The 22565-nt window shown below is 39.2% G+C and overlaps 1 protein-coding gene across 1 annotated transcript in view; it reads left to right on the top strand.

The window, feature by feature from the left end:
* LOC148479276 (vomeronasal type-2 receptor 26-like) overlaps positions 1-22565 on the top strand; it is a 104785-nt gene that overhangs the window by 72010 nt on the left and 10210 nt on the right. The gene's annotated exons all lie outside the window — the stretch shown is intronic.

Raw genomic sequence — 22565 nt, 5'->3', positions numbered from 1 at the left:
GAAGAGGCCGACATGCATAGGAGCACTTTTGCCACATTTACCCACGGACTAACTCTTCAGTAAGTCTCCTCGCCGCAGGCACCCGGCAGAGTCGAGCACCCAGAACACTCTCCCACACTGAGCTGCGATCTCGCTACATCGGACTTGGATAACGTGGGCACCCTGAAGTCCACCATACTGCGGGGGACCACGCTGGTGTGCTTATATGCTCCCCAGAATACGGCCTGAGGACAGGTGACCAGAAGACGGATACCGGACGCAGATGAGGCCTCACCAAGGCTTTTTGTTCTTATTCCTTTGACACTGTTTATGACCAACTGTGGCTGTCATCCCATATCCATTGGGTACACACATCCACGCTGACTATATCCGCTATTGGCCAGCACTATCAGAAAGTGAGGAATGCCCACCACCGATCTCTCCACTGAACATCATTCACATGAAAGATTTGTACATTACCTACCCTTGTTGCTGCCCCTGCCCCTCAAATCCCCCTCTACCCTTTTTCTTCCCCCGATTCGCATAATTCATATATTAAACTATATTGTCAGAGCACTGTGACTCTACAATAAAAGAATACTTTACACACTACCAATGGTCTATTTGATCTATCCAACTACTTTGGCACATTAATTACTGGCTCAGGTGCAAACCTTAGATCTATTTGAAACAATTATCCTTAACCTAGGAGGTGGGCATCTCCTAATTAATAAGGTTTTTTGCTGCCGACCTGCAGTGAGCACTTAGTCATTTATCCTGTTTTACTTGCAAAGATCAGCCTAATAGTGTTTGAAGAAGAACTCACACTTTGATCCCTGGTGCTTGTGCTCTAGAATACCATTCACATACTGAAGGGTCGAGGGAGTTAGAAGAGATCCTCTGCACTTGTGTATGACGTACTGTATCTCCTCTTGTAAAACTGGGTGACAAAGAAGGACGGCACGGTTGCATGTGATGTGACATTGCCATCTAAAGCACTTCTGGCTGCTGCTGCATCACAAATGACATTGCCAGGTAAGTGGTTAAATATTAGGGACTGTCCCACCAAAGGAGGGATGGTTGGAATGTAAGTGTTAGAAGACAGATTAATATAGTCTCCAAACATGGTTAAAAAAAACCTGCTATAATTTCTTTAATTTGTTTTAAATTGTGCTACAGTATCTGATGAGTAATACAATACTTTTCTGCCTGAATAAGATGCACATATGGCTGCCCCAACACTGATGCATCTGAATCCATGGTTGTTTTATGCCAGCTAAGTAAGACAATAAGCCACATGTCCATTCATTTTTGCCATGTAAAAGATGCATCAATTTTTTGTGCAACTCTGAATTAGTTGGAGGTTGATCCAATGTAGCATAAGGTGTTCTCTAAAACTGGCAATACACTATACCAAAGCTCATTCAACCATCCATCTAATTAGCTGGTTCTAATGAAAATCTGGTAATATATGGGAGAAAATGATCATCAGCATTTTGCTCCCAAACACTGGAAAAAAGACAATATTGCTCATGCAGACAAGTTGGTTAAAAGTTTGATTTAAATAATTAGTTTAAACAACAGTTTTTTACCATTCTCCAGGGTTTGGGAACAAATTATTTGCTGTCATTTGCTTCCATACCTTACCGGATCTTCATTCTAACCAACCAACTAGATGAATGGTTAGATGTAAGTTGGTCTAGTGTATGGCCAGCTTTGGACAATGTCTTACTATTAGTAATCTGCACTGAACTGGTAAATGGCTCTGAGTGACAAGAATATAGTTAAATCTGCAAACTTCTTTCATTTTCCCCTGCATTCCAATGTTTTATTATAATGAAATTTACCAAAATATTTCAGTACTTCAAATTCATGTCATATGTCCAGAATAGTAAATTTCTGATGAACCTGAAGAAAAGTGTAATCTTTATGCTAATATGTATTTAGCGCTTGTCTGTAGACTTGTGTAGTTGCTTTGTTTTAAATATGCATAATTATACTGTATAATTTCATTAAAAATGTAAAAGATATACTACACGTGCTGATAATTTGACATAATCTGACCAAATTTATTATTTTTTCTGTCTTGCTCTTTTATTTTCTTGTAAAGCTTCACAGATATATGAGAAATTTTCATTTTAAAAATAATTATGGTAGAGAAATATTCTTTGATGAAAAAGGAGAATTCCCTTCTCCATTACACATTCTAAATTGGATATATAAGGCTGTAGGAGACATTAATGTTTTTAAGTATGACCATGTGGGAACATTTGATGGATCAGTTCCAGGTGATGAGCAGCTGTACATTCAGCTAATGAAAATACATTGGCAAAATGGAAGGGTATGTTATTAATATATGCTGATTTCTATCTATCTCATATCTATCTATCTATCTATCTATCTCTCACATATCTATCTATTTCATATAAATCTGTATATATATATATATATATATATATATATAATGTAACATATGTTTAACCTTTACCCTTTGGATTGTATTGACACCAGAAAGGTATATACTTTAGTCAAGTAATGCATGATACCTGATATGATTTATGTGTAGTATCTCCCACTGCATTATTTGTGTTGCCATGAAATCAGGAAAATATACAATATTCCTCATGTGCTAAGTGTTATATTCAACTAGAACAGAGGATCCAAAACTTGGTCTCAATGCACCCTAACAGTCCAGATTTAAAGGATATCCATGCTTTACCACAGGTTATTTAATTAGTCAATTTGATTTAACCACCTATGCTCAAGCAAGAATATCTGCAATACCTGAACTGTTGGAGTGCTATTAGGGCCATGTTTCTTATTATTGTATAATGTAACATTCTCGTATAGCCCATTAATAAAGATGTTACTAATTTTTGAATAGAACAACAAATCTTTTTGAAAATTGACAAGATATATTGTCCTGAAAAATGTTTGATAAATATACAGGGGATACATACATCCAGCCAGGAGATAGATCAATTCAAAAAATATATTTTTATGAAGTTTTATTTGGTCATTTTAAAATTTAAATAAATCTTATTAATGAATCACATTGACTTTAGTTTATCTATGAGACTGTTGTTTTTTTGTCTAAATGAAGTCTCCACATTTTACAATTTACTATTAAAATGTATATACATAGTGATTGCATACCACACAGAGCTTAACAATTGGGAACAAACACAGTAATAAGACTGAAAAGTCATCAGGGGATTGACAGAGCCCTTCTATCAATATTATAATGAAAAGGAGAATAGAACATTTGAAACATCATGGGAAAATTAAGGATTTTACAGGGGTGTGTGTTCCATTATATATATATATATATATATATATATATAAAAGTCCAAATATCCGGCACTCAGTCGGCCGCTGCAGCCAATGTATCATTGTTTGGGTGCCTTCCTCGAGTAGGATCCACCCCTCCAATGCAGGAAACAAAATGAGGTGGCACTCCAAGACTTGTAACTGGTTCAACAACGGTGCTTTATTGCTACGTTTCGGGGTCCAGTACCCCTTCGTCAGGACACACACAGGTGTGTGTCCTGACGAAGGGGTGCTGGACCCTGAAATATAGCAATAAAGCACCATTGTTGAACCAGTTACAAATCGTGGAGTGCCACCTCATTTTGTTTCATATATATATATATATATATATATATATATATTACTGTATATATATATATATATATATATATGTCATGGTAAGTGTGTGCAAGAATACCACACCTTGCATGGCACTGCAGAATATCCAAAAGTGTATTAAACAAATGATATGTCAATAGCAATGTTTCTGCTGGACCTTTCAGGGTCCTGTCCTCAGGCTGTCATGCACAAAAGCACAAAGAACACTAAACTAAGTCTTACCTTATATCCCCGCCTCTTGTGAAGCATGCTATCCCAGAGACTGTAGTCGCCCTAACATGCAGTGGGGCGCCTGTCACTGACTTCACATGGTGACATGGGCATCATGCATCACAAAGTTAAACAAAGTTAATAAAAGGTTAAAAGCAATGGATGTTGGCTATGTACATAGCCCCGAGTTTGTGCAACTGTATCTGTGCACACATGTATACATTGATTTATATTAGGGGTGTGCACCGGCCACTTTTCGTGTTTTGTGTTTTGGTTTTGGATCTGGATCTTTCTTCGTGTTTTTGATCTGGATTGGTTTTGCCAAAACCACCCTTCCGTGTTTTGGGTTCTGGGATTTGTGTTTTGGATCTGTATTTTTCTGAAAAAATGCATAAACACAGCTAAAATCACAGAATTTGTAGGTTTTTCTGCTCCGCTATTATTAACCTCAATAACCTTAATTTCCACTCATTTCCAGTCTATTCTGAACACCTCACACCTCACAATAGTGTTTTTATGTCCAAAAGGTTGCACCGAGGTAGCTGGATGACTATGCTAAGCGACACGAGTGAGCGGCACAAACATGTGGCCCATCTAGGAGTGACACTGAAGTGGCAGACAGGATGGCAGTTTGAAAAACTAGGCCCCAAACTGTACATAATGCAAAGAAAAAAAAGAGGTGCAAGATGGAATTGTCCTTGGGCCCACCCACCCTTATGTTGTATAAACAGGATATGCACACTTTAACAAAGCAATCATTTCAGCACCAGGGTCTGCCACACAACTGTGGCTGAAATCATTGGTTCGTTTGGGCCCCCACAAAACAAGCTGGCAATTAATCTGTCCCTGCACAAACTGGCTCTACGAAGGCAAGATGTCGTCCTCATCCTCCTCATCCACCGATTCCTCACCCTCTTCAGTGTTGTGTACATCCTCATCCTCACAGAGTATTAACTCGTCCCCGCTGGAATCCACCACCACAGGTCCCTCTGTACATTCTGGAGGCTGGTCTCCCAGGAAGAGCTGATAATTCATTTTTATGAACATCATCTCCTCCACATTTTGTGGAAGCAACCTCCTATGCCTTTCGCTGACAAGGTTCCGGGCTGCACTAAACACTCTTTCGGAGTACACACTGGAGGGGGGGCAACTCAGGTAAAATAGAGCCAGTTTGTACAGGGGCCTCCAAATTGCCTCTTTTTCCTGCCAGTACAGGTATGGACTGTCTGACATGCCTACTTGGATGCTGTCACCGATGTAATCATCCACCATTCTGTCAATGGTGACAGTATCATATGTAGTGACAGTAGACATGTCAGAAATTGTTGCCAGGTCCTTCAGTCTGGACCAGATGTCCAAACTTGGTCCTGCCTGCCCTGCATCACCGCCAGCGGGTTGCTTAGGATACCTAAGTTTTTTCCTGGCAGCCCCAGTTGCGGGAGAAAATGAAGAAGGAGCTGTTGACGTGTGACGTTCTGCTTCAGCTGACAGTGTGTTCACCAGCAGGTCTTTGCACCTCTGCAGGCTTGTGTCAGCCAGAAAGAGAGACACCACATAGGCTTTAAACCTAGGATTGAGCACAGTGGCCATAATGTAGTGGTCTGATTTCAACAGATTGACCACCCTAAAATCCTGGCAAAGTCTCACATGCCGAGCGGAATCACTCCGTTGTAGCTCTTCCTTCACTTTCTCCAGCTGCTTCTGCAAAAGCCTGATGAGGGGAATGACCTGACTCAAGCTGGCAGTGTCTGAGCTGACTTCACGTGTGGCAAGTTCGAAGGGCTGGAGAACCTTGCACAACATGGAAATCATTCTCCACTGCGCTTGAGTCAGGTGCATACCCCCTCCTTTGCCTATGTCATAGGTGGATGTATAGCCTTGAATGGCCTTTTGCTGCTCCTCCATCCTCTGAAGCATATAGAGGGTTGAGTTCCACCATGTCACAACCTCTTGCTTCAGGTGATGGTGGAGCAGGTTCAAGAGTGTTTGCTGGTGCTCCAGTCTTCGGCACGCAGTTGCTGAATGGTGAAAGTGGCCAGAAATTTTTCGGGCCACCCAAAGCGTCTCCTGCATGCCCCTGTCGCTTTTCAGAAAATTCTGCACCACCAAGTTTATTGTGTGAGCAAAACATGGGACGTGCTGGAATTTGCCCAGATGTAATGCCCGCACAATATTTTGTTGGCATTGTTAGATATCACAAATCCCCAGGAGAGTCTAAGTGGGGTAAGCCACTGGGCGATTATTTCCTTCAGTTTCTCTAAGAGGTTGTTGGCGGTGATACACAGCATAGCCTGCCTTGGAACGAGCTGGTGTTTCTGAGATGCTGCTACTGGTGATGCTGCTACTGTTGCTGCGTAAGGTGATACATCTACCCAGTGGGCTGTCACAGTCATATAGTCCTTAGTCTGCCCTGTTCCACTTGTCCACATGTCCGTGGTTAAGTGGACATTGGGTACAACGGCATTTTTCAGGTCACTGAGGACACTTTTTCTGACGTTTCTGTACAGTCTCGGTATCGCCTGCCTAGTGAAGTGGAATCTAGACGGGATTTGGAACCGGGGACACACTACCTCCATCAATTGTCTAAATCCCACTGCACTAATGGCAGATACCGGATGCACGTCTAACATCAACATAGCAGTCAAGGCCTCAGTTATACGTTTTGCTTCAGGATGACTGCTGTCAAACTTCATCCTCCTCGCTATGGACTGTTGGAGGGTCAATTGTTTAATAAAAGTAGTGGTGTTCCTACTTCCTCTCTGGGATAATGAATGACTCCCAGAAGCAGCAACAGCAGCAGCGGCAGCAGGAGGCATAGCAATGCAGGATCCTCCAGAGGAATCCCGGATAGGAGAGTCAGTCATGCCAGTGACTTGGCCTGCAGGACTACTTCCGATCCTGACTAAGGAGAAAATTGACAATAAGGGAGTTGACGGTGTGGTTTGCAGGTGCTTGGATACAACAGGACAACGGGATTTAGGTGTCCCTGGACTGCTTATGGACTTAGCCAAAGTTTCTGAACTTGACAGTAACTTTTTATGAGCGCGCTGCAGGTGCCGTATAAGGGAGGATGTTCCTAGTTGGTTAACGTCCCTACCCCTACTTATTTTACCTTTACATATGGTACATATGGCAAGACAGTAGTTGTCCGGATTTGGATGTAAATATTGCCAGACCAAAGAGATGGAATGTTTGGTCTTCTGCCCAGTCATGACAGTGATGGGCTTTTTCATCCCACAGACAACAGCTGTCTCCCCCGGAGCCTGATTTAAACAAACCACATCACCATCAGAATCCTCCTCGCCAACTTCCTCCTCAGCACCAGCTACACCAGTATCCTTATCCTGTTGTACTTCAACAGTGACATCTTCAATTTGCATATCAGCAAGTGGACTGTGGGTGCTCCTTTCAGCACTTGCAGGGGGCATGCAAATGGTGGAAAGAGCCACCTCTTCCCATCCAGTGCTGGGAAGGTCAGGCATCGCAACCACCACCACACTTGGACTCTCCTTGGTGATTTGTGATATCTTCTTAGAACGCACAGTTCTTCACTGTGCTTTTGCCAGCTTAACTCTTTTGATTTTTTTAGTGGGAGGAGGGCTTCCATCGTCATGTGAAGCTGAACCACTAGTCATGAACATAGGGAAAGACCTTGCCACTCTGTGTCGTAAATGGCATATTGGCAAGTTTACGTTTCTCTTCAGATGATTTAAATGTTTTTTTCAAGGTCATTTTCCTGAACTTTGTCATTTGGGATTGTATGTGCCCTCTACTATGACATTGGGCATCGGCCTAGGCAGCCGACGTTGATGGCATGTTATCATCTATGTTATGACTAGTGGCAGCAGCTTCAGCACTAGGAGGAAGTGGTTCTTGATCTTTCCCTATTTTATTTTTATTGGAGAAAGTTTGGTCCTCCATTTATGTTATATTGATATATACGTGCGGATAAGGCGCACACAAACACAGACATTTTTTTTTTGTTTTTGGTGGAGACTAGTGCACTTTGTGGGTTACACCACCCTTTAAGAAATGAGCCAGCTGGCCCTTTACTTATGGGACACAGGCGCACGCTTGGCGCTGCTCCTTTGTTGATGCACGAGCAGCCACAGTGCACACAATTCACATACACAGAAATATATTTTTTTATTTTGTTTGGAGTGCCCTTTGGGGGTTACAGCACCCTTTAGCTGTCAATCCAGCTGGCCATTTATTTATGGGACACAGGCGCACGCTTGGCACTACTTTGTTGATGCACGTGCGGCTACTGCACATACAATTCACAAACACAAAAAAATATATATTTTTATTTTGTTTGGAGTGCCCTTTGGGGGTTACAGCACCCTTTAGTGGTCAAACCAGCTGGCCATTTATTTATGGGATACAGGCACATGCTTGCCACTACTTTGTTGATGCATGTGCGGCTACTGCGCACACAATTCACAAACACAGAAATTTTTTTTTATTTTGTTGGGAGTGTACTTTGGGGTTACAGCACCCTTTAATGGTCAAGCCAGCCGGCCCTTTACATATGACACAGCGCACGCTTGGCACTACTTTGTTGATGCAAGTGCGGCTACTGCGCACACAATTCACAAACACAGAAAATATTTTTTTATTTTGTTTGGTGTGTACTTTGGGGGTTACAGCACCCTTTAATGGTCAATCCAGCTGGCCCTTTACTTATGACACAGGCACACGCTTGGCACTACTTTGTTGATGCACGTGCGGCTACTGCCCTCACAATTCACAAACACAAAAAAATATATTTTCTTATTCTGCTTGGAGTGCCCTTGGGGAGTTACAGCACCCTTTAATGGACAAGCCAGCTGGCCTTTAACTTATGGGACACAGGCGCACGCTTGGCGCTGCCCCTTTGTTGATGCACATGCAGCCACAGTGCACACAATTCACAAACACAGAAAAAATATATATTTTTTTGCACTTGGGTGGAGCACCCCTGATGGACAGAGCAGCCCCTGGACAACACTACAGCACCCCTTTAAGACTGGGACACTGCACAGGACTTTGGAGTGGATACAGCCCCTATGGACAACTGACTGCACAACACAGTCCAGCCAGCCCCTATGGACTTTGAAGTAGTGGACACAGCCCCTATGGACAACAGCAGCACAGCGCAGCACCGCACAACACTACACTGCACTACACTACACCACAATACACAGCCCAGCCAGCCCTAACTCCCACCCTCCCTCTTCACTGTCCACAGCCAAGTGAGAAAATGGCGCCGATGTGGGTACCTTATATAGGATCCAAAACCCGCGAGACCCGGAAGGTGGGATGATGACGTTTTGCCTCGATTTCAGATCCGAGTCAGGCGGGAAAAGTCAAGCCTGACTCGGATCGGCCTCGGATCGGGGGTGCTCGCGGGGGTTCGGATTTCAGAAATCCGAACCCACTCACCCCTAATTTATATATATATATCATATATCTATATCAAGACAACTGGCTATAAGTCTAATAGCTGAATGGAGAGCCTGGGTGGTAATACAGGGTGAAGGGAAAAACAGGGAAAAAAATTATAATACAAAACCTAGTAAAGGAATGAGAGAAGTTAGAAAAAATATATACGAAGGGAGTAATAGGAGTGAGACAGAGGGGGCTTACTGCTCCAAGACACTGGGGTGAAAAATCAGAAAGGGATGCAGAGTCAGTCCACTGTTATTGTAATTTAGCAGAAAGTGTTCCAATTCATCCATTTAGTCCTTTCGGATATATGGTGTCCAATTAATAGGTCCAGCGATATTCCTGTCTTACTAGTGCTGCATTTCGGTCCCTTCCTCTTGGTGATTCCGGTACATGGTCAAATATTTGGTATTTGAGTGTTGACAATGGATGTTGTTTAAGTTTAAAGTGGCGAGCCACTGGTTGGTCGCTGTCTTTCCCTGTGATCGCAGACCTAACTGAAGACATGTGTATCACCATGCATTCCTTGAACATGCAGCTGGTCATCCCAATGTAATATAAGCCACAATGGCAGATAATGCAGTAGATGACAAATCTGGAAGAGCATGTCAGTACATGCTTGATATCAAACAAGATGTCTCTGTGGGGATGTTTAAAATTTTATCCCATTATTAATTAATTGCACATGGTGCATGAAGGGCATCTATAGCAGCCAGGCTTTTTCTTATGTTCAAAAAGGCCAAATGGAGAATTGTAGGTCGTGACATCTGCTCTCACTAAGAAGTCCCTTAAATTCCTCCCTCTTTTATAGCAAGTCATAGGTCTAATATTCTTAAAGCATGGTAAGTGTTGATCCGTAGAGATTATAGGCCAAAGTGCTTTGGTGGCTCTTGGAATAATAGGGCTATACGTGGATAATTTGGTGGTTCAAATGAATCTATCATCTTTTTTTAAGTTCTCTACAAATTCAGGATTTTGTTCTTTGTGTCCATCAAGGATCTGTAACTATAACCTCTTTGTACGAACTTGCTGGCTACTCTACCGAGGACTCCTTGAAGTTCTGCTCTATTGCTGGTGATCCTAGCTGCTCGCAGCATCTGTGAATATTGTAGTGCCTCCTTTAATGCCTTTGGATGATTGCTGCTTGCGTCCAACAGAGAATTTTGGTCTGTGTTTTTATGAAAAATAAATGTGTTCAATCATCCCACTTTTAGCTATACTGTGACATCCAAATAATTGACTGACATGTTACTGCAGTTATAGGTAAATTTAATAGGAGTGGGTTTCTGGTTCACTTCTTCAACCATAAGTTCAAGTAATTTCCTCTCACCATTCTAAATCATGAAGAGATCATCAAAATATCTGATGTACCAGACTATATGTTTTTGTAGTTGTTGTTATCAAAGAGGAATGCTTTTTCTTTCTCAAACATGTACATTTTTGCAAATGCCGGAGCTACGCTAGATCCCATGGTGCAACCACTATTCTTTCTATAATACTTGCCATCATACCAGAAGTAATTATTCATAAGAATGATCTTAAGTAGTTGAAGCAACAAATTTTCATCCAATTCAAACTGTTGGCTTAAATTTCCAATAAAATTCTGTACCGAAGTTAAGCCTTCTTCATGGGGAATGGACATGTATAAAGAACAAGGTACAAAGTATAGTATCTTCTCTCAAGTTCTGACATTTGGTCAGGTGATTAAGGAAAGTGGTGGTATATTTAAGATATGTTGGTTGACCAATAACATGGGGTTGTAACAGTGCATCAAGGAATTCTGCCACTGGTTGAAATAGAGACCCTCTGGCAGAGATGAACAGTCTGCCAGGTGGGTCAATGAGGCTTTTGTGCACTTTAGGTACAGAATATATCAACGGGATAGTATGATTTTTTTGTAAAAGAGCTTGAAGCATTTTGTTAGTGATAAACTTGTTTCCACTACTTCTTTAAGGATCAACTCCAATTCCTTATAATATTTATTAGTCAGATTGTTCTCTAATATCTCATATGTGTCGGTGTCCCCCAGTTGGTGGTATATCTCTTTTTTGTACTGAGTCATGTCTTGTATCATAATACCCCTTGTTGGCAGGGCGTATGGTAATAGAGTGGTCTCCCCCAAAGACTTCAATGCTTGAAACTCCTCTTTAGACAAGTTGGAAAATACATGGGTTGCTGTCTTAATATATCTCTCTACTGAGGCATCCAATAAACGTGTATAGGTTTTAATGAAAGAATTGGATGACTGCGGATCGAATTTGGATTTAATGTGTTGCAACACGGGATGTATTTGTTCCTGTGTCAGGGTAGGTGTTGTAGTATTTTGATTAAATTATTTTAATAGTGTTCACCTTGTGTCGTTTCTTCCTGCTGCCACAAATCCCGATGGAGACCCGATGATGTCACATGTGGCGCCCGCATCTCAGCGTCTCCAGGGGGCATGGCCAATGTGATGTTTACCTTCACCATGGTGTCTGTTTAAAAACAATGATAAAATGAGCGCACTAACAGTGAGATAACAAGAAAATAGATCAACCTGTATCATGCAGAAAAAGAACTAAACTGCAGGTCTCTAGAGGCCAACGTATCTGATGGACTGTCTAAGTATAACTGTAAATGTCTGCCTAACAACAGACATCATGCTGATACAGTGCAAATATATTACTGGTCATTCTAATGTGCACATCAAATATCTAAAGAAATGGATCTTAATACAAAACAAATCAATATATTAACAATGGCCTATTATGAAAAAGCAATGGCCCAAATTAGTAGAGCCAGGATCGCTAGTCCAAATTGCTGCCCTGTGTACCAATCACTGCATGCGGTGGTATGCCACAGCCACTGTATTATCGACCTGCTATCTATATAACTAGAGCAGAATTAAATTATAAAAAGCTGCTAAATGAGAGAATCTCATTTAATCCTTGTGGATTAACAGTCTGTAGACTGTGTATCCACCAGGCTTCCCTTTGTAGAAGTAGTCGATTACGGTCACCCCCTCTTGGGTTTGGTGGGATCCAATCAATCATTTTATATCGAATAGTTGACAAGTTGTGTTTACATTTGTAAAAATGTCTAGCTACTGGATGTTCAGAGGGTTTGCCTTCTAGTGCAGCCCGAATATTAGACCTATGTAGGGCCATTATTTCTTTTAATTGTCTAGAGGTTTTCCCTATATACAAATGACCACATGGGCATTGTATATAGTAAACGACAAACCTACTGCTACAGGTTAAGGGATATTTGATTTTGAAAATCTTGCCAGAATGTGGATGGGCAAAGGTATTGCCTGTTTCCAGGTAGCTGCAATTAACGCAGCCTAAGCACTTGTAGTTCCCTGGTTTGCATCTAAAAAATTGCTCTGTACTCTGCTTTTTAAACAAAGAAATATCGTTATGGACTACAGTGTCCTTAATATTTTTGCCACGTCGAAACGATGGTAGGATTTTATAGTCCCTTAATCCTGGCAGTTAGTGATCCGACGTGATAATAGGCCATATACTTCTACCTTGCATACAATTTGCTTGCTGATAGGAGTATATTCTTTGTTTAGATACTTTATTCTTTTGTAAGTTGGGTCTGAGAACCTCTGATCTAGTTAATAGGAGGGCTTTTTCTTTAGCTTTTTTTAGCTTTATAGGATCATAGCCTCATATTAAAAATTTGTCCATCATTTTATTGATCTGTATTTCTGCATCTACTCGATCACTGCATATACGTAAAACTCTAATGAATTGTGAAAACGGTAGTCCATTTTTAGCAGCTTCAGGATGATGACTTGTTCCGTGTAGTAAAGTATTGTGATCGGTAGGCTTTGAGAACAATGTGGTTGTCCTGATATGATCCTAAATCTTGTATACACAAAAACAAGCAGTCTAGCACTGAAATTAATATATAATGAAATACACAGTTGTTAAGACTGCAGCTTCAAATATCACGACAGACTGTACTCTACCTGTCAATATGAACAACAACTAATACTAATAGAACAATGAAGCGCAATCAAATATTTATTAATATTCATATAAAATTGTATGATAAAAATATCTAACTTTGAATCCAAAAATGGATGTTGTTTAGACTAAACATAAAAATAAATGTTTTTTTTAAAAAATATGACAACTGAACTTAATTAACATATAAAATTCAGACACAAGAAGGATCAAATATTGAATCCAAAAAAATCCGGAATTATTGAGGTAAGATATTTGATAATATCTGTAAATACGGATAATGAATAAACCAAAATATCTGAAGTATAAACACCTTAGATAGTTTGTTGCAATGAGCTGTTACATAGAGAATATCTGTGAATTGTTTCAATGTAGCTAGCTCTTATTTGTGCTGTCTTTGCTTCAGTCCCATAATAAGTCAATACATATATATTATGGACATAATCCTCCAGGAGGGTAGGATACTGCAAAATCAGTCCATATAGAAAAGGTATACTGTTTAACAACACGTGGTGCACTCACGTTTGTAACAAATACCGGGTTTTCCTCCTTCTGTTATCTGGAGGTATGTATACTTGTATTTTTTGCAGCAGCAATAGCTGATGAAGGTGTCAGGTGGACTGAACCTGCATAAAGTGCCGGGTCTGTCTCCTCTATCCTCCGGAGGCCTGCACACCTGTAGTCTCCACGGCGGAAATGTGTCAGACACCTGTATGTCTGTATTCTACCCAGCGGCAATGTGCAATATGGAAGTCGGGTTGAATGAGCCGGCACAACAATGGACAGTGTGATCACACGGGCAGTATATAGCTTACTGCCGACTATTCTTCTACGCGTTTCTCCACCTGTATAGAGATCAGCGGCTTCATCAGGAAGTGAATAGATGTGTGGCTCAAAATTTCCCATGTTTAAATAGTACCTCAATTGCCATCAGCTGCATATAATTAAGAGTTACAGATGTCAATCAACACCCCTAGATTTATCTTGCACGGGGTTTGTACATTTGCCAAACTCTAATATAGTAGTATTAATGTTAAATCATTGTTTAACATAATCTCATAGAAATATATCAATACTAACTAATTGCAAAATAAAAAATAAAAAATTAAAAATTTAAAATATATAATTGACACCAATTAATTTATATAAAAGAAATATAGCCATAAAAATTAATAAATATCTCAGAAATATAACTTAAACAATAAGATATGCATATACACCTAAATATATAGCTAGCCCTTCCTACTTATATGCTATTTGATTAACATTTAAACATATATATTAACCATTAAAACATAATATAAATCCTTAAAACTCTGTATATACGACCATATGCTTAGACATATGCTCTTTGACATGTGTATAGAGTACCTTTAACCTATTTCGTATAGAATATATAAAGAAATATAATAGGTCTGGCTCTCAACTATAGACAGCAGTTGCAACCATTATATATAACATATAACTCTCCTATCTATACACTGATGCATATGTCTGAAGAAAGTATATTGTTGATTAAATTAATATATGTCAGATTATTTTTAGATGGTTTGTAAGAATTAGTTAATTCTACAATGGTATTCTCTATATTGGCCGTAAAGGATTTGATGGCTTGGTTTTGTGACATGGGGTCAAAAGTTGATTTTCTGTGTAATGGAACTGCATCTATTAAGACTTCTTCCGTGGTTTGGAAATGTTCTTTGAGACGAAGTCTTCTATTAAATTTATGAAGATCAACTTTGGATTTAAACAAGTCTGGTTTATTGGAGGGTACAAAGGTTAATCCCTTGTTTAATACTGAGTATTCATCTTCTGACAACACTCGGGATGAAAGGTTAAATACTATTTCTTCCCTTTCCATGGTTTTCTTCCTCTTTCTCACCCACTCGCCTCCCTTACGGGGGTTCTTTCTGTGGGGACAGTTTTTGCATGGGTGGTTACCCCTAAAGGGGGTCTGGAACTGAATGTTTGCGATGGTCCCTTGGCACATGCTGTCTCGCTTGATGTTATTCCTCCACTAGAAGTGTCTGTTTCCAAAGGGTATTTTTTGTAACGTGGTTTGAATCGTTGTCTTTTTTAATGTTTTTATCTCTATTATATGCCCAACTGTACACACGAAATTCTGCGTAGTCTCTATTGACTGTTTGTAATTTAGCTTGTTTAAACTTAATTAATTCTGCTTTGTATTTGTCAATTTGTGATTGTAAATTAATGACCAATTCACCCTCAGATTCTGATTTAATTTTATCAAGATGTTGTGTCTCAAATTGTGCAATTATTTATTTTGCTTCTTTTAGCTCTCTGGCAGACTCATCTATCACTAGCAGGATCTGATCGAATGAACATTTATTGAGCACTGCTGCCCACTTTCTGCAGAACTCAGTGTTGTATCATCCTATAGTGGGAATGTTCTTGATCCTGAATCCTCGTGGGATCTTCTTATCCCTAAAATAATCGGAGATAGTGACTCCGTGTAAATAGTAGTTCATTTCTCTCTTTTTGAGTCAGAGGATTTGTGCAATGTATGTTTTAATAAAATTTTACATTCACGGTGTATGTTTGTTTATTTACGTATTTCTAGTTGTGGAACTACAAGTGCTAGCAGTCCAGTAATGCCCCACATGCTGGTATTTGTGGTTCTCCAAATACCAGCATGCAGGGGAGGCTTGCTGGTACTTGTGGTTCTACAACTAAAGACAAAATGCAAACTTTATTATTACACTTTACACTAACACTATCAACCCAGCACCCACCACCCTAGGGTGCCGGGGATAGCCCCGGGCTATCTGTCTAGGCCTGGGGTGCCCTGGAGAGGGGGACCCCTTTATTGGGGGGTCCTCAACTCCCCAGGGATCCCCAGCCTGGACTGACTCGTGGTCAGGGATAATGCTTTGGCCGGGGAAACTGGTGAAAGGTTTTCCCTGGCTGTGGCATTATCCCCCCACTAGAAAGAGTTGAGTGCTGGTTCTGGAATTTTCAGGGGACCCCTACTCGTTTTGTCCCCTGATTTTCCAGAACCAGGACCAGCTCAGCAAAGCCCTGTGCTGGTTCTTAATATACAGGGGCCCCCTATGCATTTTGGCCCCTGTATTTTTAGAACCAGAACAGGCTTTATAAAGCACGGGGCTGGTTATGCTTTTGGGGAGGGGGTGCACGTCATTTTTTTTTTATTTAAAAACATTTAACTTAAGTACACACAGAAACATGTACATATCTCATGGACATGTGCATGTTTCTGTGTTAATCTGACCTGCTCAGGATGTACTCGCTAGCCTTAAGCAGGTCTATTATTTGGGGACTTTTGGTAATCTTTTTTGTGCGTCTGAAACAGACACTCTATTACATTGGGCAACTTGATTGTTTTCAATGTGAAAATATCTGGATGCGAGTTTCAGAATGGAGAGTTTTAGTAACTCTGAAAAATGTGAGTTTTAGTGAACAGATACCCTATTACAGTGGAGAGTTGTCAAAAATTGCAAGTTTAGCACCAAACTCGCAATTTACCAAAACAGACACCCTATTACGTTTGGCCCAATATGTGAAAGAAAGGATGGGGAAGCAAAGTATTGAAGTTTTCAAGGATAAAGACACAAAGTCACAGAATCTTGAATATGATTATGAGTATAAATAATAAAACAAGAGAAATAATGACATAAAAAGGAAAGAAAAATAATAGAAATAGAGAAATAGAGATGGAAATGAAAATAAAAAAATTAAACCAAAAATAAAATTAAATATAAACATATAATAATAATAATAATAATAATAATAATAAACATTAAGCATAAAGAATGATACTAATGACAAATAAAATACAAAAGAAAATGTGAGCGGTGGTGATGCCATCTAAAAACTGTCTGATATACTGTATCATGCAAAATAGGGATTGAATAAGTGAGAAATAATAAAAGCAAAATGATGTGTGTGTAATTGATGTATATAATGTAAATACATAGTGAAGTGTAGCAAAAAAATATGTAAATGAATAAAGATAAGGTTGTTTTGTGTGAGAAAAAATAGAGTTGAGAATATAACAACTGGGACATAGTGTGAAAATGGGTGAGACAAAATGATGGTACTAGTAATGAGAAAAATGTGATAACTATAAAAGAGAAAGGAAAAAAAAATAAAGACTAATAAAGAGCTAAAACAATAAGGGGAAGAAAAACAAAAAATGATCTAGAAGAATTTATTTTGTGTTATGTTATGCTAGAGAATATGGTAACGTATAATAAAGTAAAATACAATAAAATATAATGTAAAAAATGGTAGTAGAGATGCTGGGGAACAAAGATTGAAGAGCTAGGTAAATGTAAAAAGAGTACTAGGGACCAGGAGATAAAAAATCTTGTGAAAATCTAGATAAATGTTAAGTGGGAAGAAAAACTCCAAATATGCTCCAAGTTTGAAGGTTCACATGCTCTCCTTTTTTAAAAGTTTGGTGGTGATGTTGCCACTTTGAATCCCAAGATTAAATCTCTCCAGGTCAAAGATTTTTAAATCTTTGTAAGTGTTTGTATGTTCAAAATGGAAATGTCTCACCATGGTGGAAAGTTGTTTATTCTACTGAAGGTCAGCGGCAGCATTCCTAATGGAGCCAATATGTTCCAATGCCCTTTGCTTAAGCATCTGTGTTGTCATTCCTCCATACATAATCTGACAGTTACAGGTAATACAGTAGACCACATTCATTGCACAGCAGTTCAGAAATTGTCTGATGTCAATGGTATTGCCATATTTGTCAGTGACTGAGTTTTTATTTAGTATATACTTACAAATTTTACATGATCTACAAGGAAATGTGCCCATTTTGTGTGGCTTCTTGGGAAAGGTTCTCCTGTAGTGACTCCAAACTAATTTGTCTCTGAGATTAGGGGACCTCCTCCAACTCATAGCTACTTTGTCCTTCAGGTGTTTGACCAGGTCAGTGTAGGTGAGAGGATGGGCCAATGTGTTTGCATAATCTTTTGTTAGGTCTTCCACTAGTCACATAAATCACCTACAAATCTGATAGTAGTGTTATTATCCACAGGTTGTTCCTTTTGTCTAAAGATTAAAGACTCTCTATCAGTATGATCTATGAGAGCTTTAGATTTTTTAACTGATCATCCAATGTACCCTTATTCTTGAAGGTTGCAGATAAATTCTTGACTTTTAGTCTCATATATTCCTTCATCAGAGAAATTTATTCTAAGCCAGAGGAATTCTACCTTCAGAATGTTATGCAGATTAAGGGTAAAGTGTGAACTAGAATAGTGTAAGACTATTGGTAGCTGTTTCCTTTTTGTAAAGGGATTTTTCAATTGTAATTGCATTACCTCTATATATGAGAAGGTCAAAGTATGATATCTGATCCATAGGGATATCAAAGGTGAATTTCAAGTTGACATCATTGTCACTGAGGGTCTTCACAAAGTCTTTGAAAGAGTCTTCCTCTTCCTCTCATATCAGGAACACTTTGTCGATATACCTAAGCCTGGTTATGATGTTTCTTTTGTGGGGTTCATTCTGGTCACAGAATACATATTCCCTATTGTCTACTTTCATTATCTATTGATTACATAATTATCTCATCTAGCCCCAAAATTTGCTGTCTTGGAGTTATCCTAGACTCCTCCCTCTCCTTTAAACCACACATTCAGCACCTCTCACATTCCTGCCTTTTCCACCTAAAAAATATTTCCAGGATTAGACCCTTCCTCACCCAGGATGCCACTAAATCCCTCATCTGCTCGCTGGTCATCTCCAGATTGTACTAATGTAACCTTCTCCTAGCTGGCCTCCCAGTCTCTAAACTCTCTCCACTACAATTGGTTCTCAATGCTGCTGCTTTGCTCATCTTCCTCTGAAGATGTTCTACATCTGCTTCCCCTCTCCTTCAAGCCCTACACTGGCTCCACTTTCCCTTGAGATGCCAATTCAAGATTCTTACACTCGCCTAAAAATCCCTCATAAAATCCTCTCTCACATACATTTCTGACCTTCTCTCCCTTCACACTCCTGCCTGCCCACTTCACTCAACAAATGCATGCCATCTCTCTTGCCAACTGATTACTTCCTCTCACTCCCACATCCAAGATTTTGGCTTTGCTGCTCTCTACCTTTGGAACGCTCTCCCTCTCCCTATCAGACTCTCCACTTCTCTACAAATCTTCAAATGGGCTCTCAAAACCCACTACTTCATCACGGCCTTCCAGCATTCATCTTAATCCATGTCATGCTCTTTCCTCCCTATCTTCCCCTTCTGTGTCACGTCTATCTGCCCCTCCCCGTTAGAATGTAATCTCTCACAAGCAGGGATCTCTTCCCTCATTTGCTTCTCTTAACATTTTCTTCTACTCATTACTCCCCATAAGTGTACCTAACACTTGACTGCCAACTCTGTGCTATTGCTTACTGTTAGTGCTTTAATCACTATTGCAGCAATGTATATATATCATGTCCTTGTCCTGCACTGTTGCTGCACGACAATTGTGGCACCATATAAATAAAAGATAATCATAATAATAATTCCCTCTCCCACCAAACCAAAAATAAATTGGTGTATGTAGGTGCCACAGGTACTACCCATAGCTATACCCTGATACTGTACAAAAAATTATCATTAATGGTAAAGGAGTTAAAGTGTAGTACACAGTGTAACAGCTCTAATAAGAACTCATGATATTCATCTCAAAATTTTCCATTTCCAGATTTTTGGGTACTCAGAACCCCCCTTGCATTCCCTATTGTACATGATAAATGCTATGTAAGGCCTTGTTATAGTCTTGTTTCTATAAGGGTGTTAGAGTTTGGAAAGATTTGGTTTACAAAGGAAATAATTCAGCATAGGCATGGATATCCTTAAAACCTGGACTTTTATGGTGCCTTGATGACTGAATTTGGTAACCCATGGACTATGGAGATATTTGAAATCTTGTTGAAGCAGTTTTATTAAGGAATCTGATAGATACATTAGTAAAGATTTCTGTTAAATTCATTTACATTGAGAGAAAAGTTAGAAAAGCTGTTGCATTCAGAATAATCTGTAGAGATAAAAATAAACACAGTAAGAAGAGAATTGCAATAGTCTATGTAGTGTAGTAAGAGTATATGAATTATAGTGATTTATTATTTGTGAGTTACATATTTTGTAAATGTTTCTTAGAAGTATGTAGCAGATTTATTTATAGATTGAACGTGGGGAATTAAGTTTCTTATTCAAGTATGACACCTTGGTGAGACTGAGGGGTAGTGTTATAGTGTTCTTGTCAAATAATAATATTAGATTTTGTTGGCTAGATAGAATATCATTTGGTAAGTTTTACCAGAGTTTGATTTGATGAGAGGAAATCCATTAGGAGATGGCAGAAAAACATTAAATAACTCCACGCATAAAAAATAGTTGGCAGATGGACTAGGGCTGAGTTGTGTTGTTCTCCAATGTATATACAGTATGAAGGGGAAAGGAGGTGGAAAAATATTAACAACATTACCTTGTAAGATTTTCAGTATACAAGATCAGTGCAATCTATTATAAGTCAAAAACACTTTGCAAGGTTGGGACCATAGTTATTAGGGGGTGAGACACAAAAGGGAAGTAACCATTGGAAGACTATAAGTAGTACAACAGTTATGCCTGCAATCTCCCAATAGATAGTCAAGAGATAACAACAGACACAATATAGTTCATAGAAGTGTCAGCAGCAATGTACAGTCCTAGCAGAAAATTAACTAAGGCTTATTTTTGGTTGATTTTGCATTTTTCAGTGATAAGGGTGCGATTTTGCAAATAAGGAATTAACAAATAGTCAAATCACATGGATATCACATGTCAATCACAATTTCGCAGAACAAATTGAATAAAATCATTCTCAAAAAAACATTGTAAAAATAACATTGGTTCCAATAAAATCATAAATGTACTAATATTCGTGTTTTCAAAATCAATGATAAATTGCAAACAAATCTCAAATCAATGCACAAAATAAGAGCACTTGATTTAAAAATAATGTTGACATGTGTAAACCATTTTAATAAGCACCAAACTCAATCAGGATGCTTATAAATCCCCCAAAATTCAGCTGCAACACTTTCTTTCTGCTGACAAGCATTGCTGAGACAGGATACTCAGTTACATGTGCACAGGCACTTATTTTATGTGGTCTGCAACAGCTGACTGAAATGGCCCTTACCAAGAAAGAGAACAGAAGAAACAGAAGGTAAGAGCCTACATAGGCCTTTGTTCTTCCATGGATGGTTGTATGCAAATGCAGTGTCTAAGCATCACTCTTTGATAAAGCCCCCATTTGTGGTGCAACATGCACCAGTGGTTTGGACCCCATGGGATATCCCTGTTACACCTACCTGTTTTTGTTATGGAGTTCCAGAGAGACAGACATTTGCTGTGTTGTTGTTGGACACACAGCAGCATTGAGTTTGAGGCTGTGATCAAGACACTGCAGAAGCAGGACAGAGATTGAGCCTGACAGGTATATATAGTGCAAAACCTACGGCTGGAGATTTTCTTCCCTCCTTTTCCCTTTCCCCGAATCAACACACAGGGGAAAATGCAGGTCTCCTAAAGTGGAGACATATTAACATTTGTAGAGTTCCATAAACAGAAATTCAATTAAACGACTGAGAGTACAGTCTATGGGGTGATTTAAGCACCTGGAGTAAGTGGGACATTGTTACATTTACTATTGTTTTGGCATACAGTAGGTGTGGACATAGCAAATATATCTTCCATATTGGATTTTTTAGAATATTTGAGATACACCTCCTTTAAAAACCTGAATAAGCTGATTTTTAGATATTTTACAATAGATTATGTAATAACTGTTTTTATTTGTATTATTTGTTTATAGACAATTTATGTGAAAAAGTTTTTTTCATTAATTTTTGACTAGTCAATCAAATGTTCAAGATAATAAATCTGTTTTGTTAATATTTTTTTAATTAGCATGTGATTATTTCCATAAACACCTTCTCCTTTTAATTAGTGCAGAGGCTATTAGTAGATTTCTGTGTTACACCTGATTTCAAGGTTCTTATACAGTATGTGCAACCACAAGCACATTATTGCTTTGCTGCTCTAATCATAATCTTGTGTTTTTTAAGATAATAACTACACATGATATTGCATTAATAGAAACCTATAACATTCCCTTGTAACTTTACATGTAATGTCCTATGTATGTGGATAGGTGACAAAACTCCCCTGAACTAGTCCCATTTGAAAGTGGGCAACAGGTTGTAAAGAAGGTCTCTTTTTCCTGCTTCAGCCATAAATATGTCAACTTGTATATAGGACATAAGACAGATGTCCAGCAAAATTACCTGACAGCTGCCCAGATCCTTGAA

This window comes from Taudactylus pleione, unplaced genomic scaffold, assembly GCF_031769625.1.
Source record: "Taudactylus pleione unplaced genomic scaffold, aTauple2 ptg000627l, whole genome shotgun sequence".
In the NCBI taxonomy this organism is placed as follows: Eukaryota; Metazoa; Chordata; class Amphibia; order Anura; family Myobatrachidae; genus Taudactylus; species Taudactylus pleione.
Note: the sequence above shows the minus strand (reverse complement) of the source record. Positions and strands in the feature narration are given on the sequence as shown.